The following is a 6,000-nucleotide window of genomic DNA, read 5'->3' as shown; positions in this document are numbered from 1 at the left end:
TTGATTACGATTAATCCTCAATCCCCACAGTTTTAAGCGTGCCCTAAAAACTCATTTGTTCAGACTGGCCTACCGCCTCAATGCATTAACCTAACGATCCCTGTGTGGCCTATTTAAAAAACAAAACAAAAAAAAAACAAAAAAAAAAACAGATTCCTCGCACTATGTTCTCATACACTTTATGCAGTTAATATCCCTCTGTGACTGTACTGCTGCGTACTTAGGCAGTTAACTGGTTCATGCAGCTTTACATGAACACCCGAGCCTTACACTATGGCTGGTCCGAATAACTATAGCAATTGTTACCATCCACCTCTTGTGTCTCCCCTTTTCCTCATAGTTTGTAAGCTTGTGAGCAGGGCCCTCACTCCTCTTGGTATCTGTTTTGAACTGTATTTCTGTTATGCTGTAATGTCTATTGTATGTACAAGTCCCCTCTATAATTTGTAAAGCGCTGCGGAATATGTTGGCGCTATATAAATAAAAATTATTATTATTATTATAAGGACAGCCCTATCAATTATAATAGGTATGAGATGTATCTGTGAAAAACAAGGAAACATGTGAAAAACTGACATCTGAATGAGCCCTAATGATCCATGAAATTATAAATATTAGGGCTCTTTCAGACGTCCGTGATCATCGATCAAGTCTGAGATCGCAATGTTCGGCAACCTACAGTAGTGTGACTGCCTCATAGAAATCTATGAAACTCTCATGCTTGGGGTTGGGAAACGCGTGGGAAGTCCGAACATTGCGATCCCAGGTCTGACCGATGATCACGGACATTCGACATAGCTGTAAGATGGGGGTCCTGTTACAGAATTTGCAGTGGTGCCCAGCACCTTTAGGTTTCAACTTTACTCATAATTCAATTTGCCTAAAAATCTTTAAAGTTTTCTGTCATATTTCAGGTAACTGTTCGCATAAAAAGTCTCAAATATTTATGCGGAGTATGGACATTTATATATTGCCTGTGTATCTTGCTGCCATATAAATATTCTGTCAAAGCATTTTTATTAAATAAAATTCCTGTTTAGAAAAAAAATCCCAGTTGGATTTTAATAGCTTCAGTGAAAACAAACATGAAGCATATAGATCTCGCTCGTAATTTATTTGTTTGTAATTACGGGATAATTTAAGGCGAGCTGATTGCTCTTAAACATATTTAACATATAATAATTACGAAGCTGGAGCCATGAGCAGACACTGCCAGGTTTTTCAATCCTTACTTAAAAAGAAATCCATCAAAAAGGTCTGACATCCATCTGCTGCTCATTGAATACTGTGCTACAGTGCCAATGATTCTGTGCATTCTAAGTAATGGTGCAAGGACCTAGACTAAGTGTTTAGTAAGTGCCTTTAGGTAGTGAGACACTAGTTTATTTGTTTTGGCAATAATTGTCTTCATTGCCTCCAGGGGAGGGTGGCTGAAATAGCTACTATGTTTAGAAACAAGATTGCCCTGTCCAGGCCACTTGTCACAAAGGTTCAACTTTGTTATATCTTTGTTTACTCCGAGAGCACCATTTTCCAAATTTAGCTCACCAACTCTTTGTGGGATTGACTGAGGATAGGGTGATCTTCCATGCAGACTTAGAGGAAGGAGCCATTGTAATAACTTTTAGAACTGCCTAACCCTGATTAATGAACACCTAACTTGTTATTCTACACCGAAGAATGACATTAACCTTGTTAAATGTTACTTGAAATCAGATAGGAAAACATGAAAGTATTCAGAAACTATTAAGTTGTTGCAAAATATTTGCACTGTTTATCATTTTATGCATTTATTTATGGTATTGCTACATGTGTACATATGGAATATAGATACACATATTTGCATAAAAAGTACATTTATAACAAATAAATATTTAAATAAATTAAATGTTTGAAAAAAGTACACTGTTCTGAACAAATGAAGATTTTTTTGCAGCTACTCCAAATAATTTAAGTGGTTTTCTAAATTCATGTAAATTGTTTAATTTTTCCTGAATTTTCAGTGCCATTCTTTCCCATAGTCTAATTCTCATATAGTAGTCTTATTGACCTAAATGGAGATGTGCTGTGATATGACACACAACCAAATGGCAAAAGTGGCATTGTTTCTGTAAAATAAAAAATAACAGACTGTTTTATTTTCATGAAAAATGACATAAAGGATATAAAGAAAAATATGCTGTTTCCAAATTATTGTAAACTTCTCTGTAGTACAAAGGATAAAAGCGTCTCTAATCTTATCTAATTATGAAGATTTATAGATAGCACAATTGGTAGAACACATTTTACTGAAGGTGAACATTTATTTATGATGTGCAATTTAATCGAGAGATGCCAGCTCACTGACAATTAGAAGATACAGAATGGGGCTTGGGACCTCGCCGCTGTCCTTGTGGAACTTCAGTTGATCCGCAAAAAAGGAGGTAGGATGCTTAATGTGTATAATTTATCCAAAACATTCCAGCTCAACAAGAGTAAAATAATACATTTTTATTGAAACATTAAAACTTCATAACCCACTTGAAATAAAAAGAAAATCGCGTTTTAAATGCAAACATGTATCCTTTGTGATGTCGTGACTAGAGATGAGTGGTGTTCAAGTCAAACTGTTCACCAATTTCAAATTCGAGCTGTTTTGGGCTGTTTTCGAGTCGTTTGACGAACTCGAACAATTTGCTTAAAATTCAGCTGTTCGAGTTTCTGTTCGTTCACCAAAAGCTTATCTCCAAATGCCGATCTCCATTTTTTTTTTTTTCCCGCATTTACAGTGGGGCGGTGCAGTCTCTCAGCCTATCAGCAGTGCACACACACACAGCAATGTGCATGTGATGCACACAAGCAAGGGCATGTGTCATTGGCTGTGTATGTCACATGTCCTTGCCCTATAAGAACCAGCCATTTGCCCCGTCGCCACCATTTCCTCACTGCTGCAGCTTAGTGTTTAGACGGCACCGCTGCTGCTGTGGGCGCTATAAAGTCTAAGAGTGTTTTTTTTAAGCGAATTTTCAGAGAGATAGGTTTAGGGAGTCGGGAGTAGTCAGGACTAGTTTTAATATCAGCCCTTTTCAGGGTAGGTTACAGCAGTTCATAGCACTGTTTGCCAGGCAGGTCTGTGCCAGTGCTGTGCAAGTGTTTGTCACAGCTTTTGGTGTAATCTAGCTCAGCCAATCCTTTTAGGCTACTAGCATTGTCTGATAGTCATCAGAGTAGCCCACCTGTGAAGCTAGCTACAGCGCCTGTGTATCTCAATTTTTACTGCATCTAATCCAGTTAATAGTTTGGGGCCTAGGAGCAGTGTCTGCACATCAGCAGAGTAGCCCGCCTGTGAAACTTACTACACCACCAGAGTATCTAAATTTTTACTGCATCTAATCCAGTAAAATAGTTTTGGACCTAGGAGCAGTGTCTACACGTCAGCAGAGTAGCCCGCCTGTGAAACTAACTACACCACCTGTGTATCTCAATTTTTACTGCATCTAATCCAGTTAATAGTTTTGGGCCTAGGAGCAGTGTCTGTATGTCAGCAGAGTAGCCCGCCTGGGAAACTAACTACACCGCCTGTGTATCTCAATTTTTACTGCATCTAATCCAGTTAATAGTTTTGGGCCTAGGAGCAGTGTCTGCACGCCAGCAGAGTAGCCCGCCTGTGAAACTAACTACACCGCCTGTGTATCTAAATTTTTACAGCATCTAATCCACTTAATAGTTTGGGGCCTTGGAGCAGTGTCTGCCCGTCAGCAGATTAGCACGCCTGTGAAACTAACTATACCGCCTGTGTATCTCTATTTTTACTGCATCTAATCCAGTTAATAGTTTTGGGCCTAGGAGCACTGTCTGCACATCAGCAGAGTAGCCCGCCTGTGAAACTAACTACACCCCCTGTGTATCTCAATTTTTACTGCATCTAATCCAGTTAATAGTTTTGGGCCTAGGAGCTGTGTCTTCACGTTAGCAGAGTAGCCCGACTGTGAAACTAACTACACCCCCTGTGTATCTCAATTTTTACTGCATCTAATCCAGTTAATAGTTTTGGGCCTAGGAGCTGTGTCTGCACGTTAGCAGAGTAGCCCGCCTGTGAAAGTAACTACACCGCCTGTGTATCTCAATTTTTACTGCATCTAATCCAGTTAATAGTTTTGGGCCTAGGAGCTGTGTCTGCACATTAGCAGAGTAGCCCATCTGTGAAACTAACTATACCGCCTGTATATCTCAATTTTTACAGCATCTAATCCACTTAATAGTTTTGGGCCTAGGAGCACTGTCTGCACGTCAGCAGAGTAGCCCGCCTGTGAAACTAACTACACCCCCTGTGTATCTCTATTTTTACTGCATCTAATCCAGTTAAGAGTTTTGGGCCTAGGAGCAGTGTTTGCACGTTAGCAGAGTAGCCCGCCTGTGAAACTAACTACACCATCTGTGTATCTCAATTTTTACTGCATCTAATCCAGTTAATAGTTTTGGGCCTAGGAGCTGTGTCTGCATGTCAGCAGAGTAGCCCGCCTTTGAAACTAACTACACCGCCTGTGTATCTCTATTTTTACTGCATCTAATCCAGTTAATAGTTTTGGGCCTAGGAGCTGGGTCTGCACGTCAGCAGAGTAGCCCGCCTGGGAATCTAACTACACTGCCTGTGTATCTCAATTGTTACTGCATCTAATCCAGTTAATAGTTTTGGGCCTAGGAGCTGTGTCTGCACGTCAGCAGAGTAGCCCGCCTGTGAAACTAACTACACCGCCTGTGTATCTCAATTTTTACTGCATCTAATCTAGTTAATAGTTTTGGGCCTATGAGCTGTGTCTGCACATCAGCAGAGTAGCCCGCCTGTGAAACTAACTACACCGCCTATGTATCTCTATTTTTACTGCATCTAATCCAGTTAATAGTTTTGGGCCTAGGAGCTGGGTCTGCACGTCAGCAGAGTAGCCCGCCTGGGAATCTAACTACACTGCCAGTGTATCTCAATTGTTACTGCATCTAATCCAGTTAATAGTTTGGGGCCTAGGAGCTGTGTCTGCACGTCAGCAGAGTAGCCCGCCTGTGAAACTAACTACACCGCCTGTGTATCTCAATTTTTACTGCATCTAATCCAGTTAATAGTTTTGGGCCTAGGTGCTGTGTCTGCACGTCAGCAGAGTAGCCCACCTGGGAATCTAACTACACTGCCTGTGTATCTAAATTTTTGCTGCATCTAACCCAGTTAATAGTTTTGGGCCTAGTACCACAGTTTGGCCACTCAGTTCTGCTCGGTTTTCATCCATCGGTTGTTGTGCCAACAACTATAGATACAGAGTTGCCAATTAGTTAAGCACTAAAATGAGTGGCAATAGGCCTGCTGCTGGTGGAAACGGGAATAGGCATGTTGGAAAGGGAAAAAATGGTTGTGTCTGTGGAGTAGGTGATAAAGCAACAGTGTCAACTGCAGAAGAAAGACCATCTTCCAGCCAAAGTGAGATGTCTACTTCTTTTCGTGGACAATCTGATATGATCCCTTTCTTACGACCATCGCTACAAGCATCGCCAAAAATTCCAGATGAGGCACAAAAACAGCAGGTGCTTGAATGGATATCAAGTGCTCGTTCAATTGGGTCCTCCTCCATGTCAACTTCAACATCACAACTACTCCAGTCCTCAGAGTTGTCACCCCAATCGCACTTGCTTCCTCACAGCTCCCAAGTCTCCAGCCGCCCGTCTGAGCATGGGGTAACACAAATGGTTGAGTCTGTAGAGCTGTTTACACATGCTATAACCTGGGAATCAGAGGTCTGCTCCAGAGCTTCTGTGAATCCAGACAAGGAAATGATCTGCACTGATGCCCAGAATCTTTGTGAGTCTGATCCAGGCTCCGATGAAGAAGGTTCTGAGCATAATTTAGACCCTTGTTCCCAAACTGTAACTCCTGTTGGTAGAGACAATGAGGAAGATGGTGATGAGACTGAGATACCTGATTGAAACAAAAACTTAAGTTTTCGGTCAGGGCAGGAAGAGGTTGGCTCTGAGGAC

This window comes from Ranitomeya imitator, chromosome 1, assembly GCF_032444005.1.
Source record: "Ranitomeya imitator isolate aRanImi1 chromosome 1, aRanImi1.pri, whole genome shotgun sequence".
Taxonomy (NCBI): Eukaryota; Metazoa; Chordata; class Amphibia; order Anura; family Dendrobatidae; genus Ranitomeya; species Ranitomeya imitator.
Note: the sequence above shows the minus strand (reverse complement) of the source record.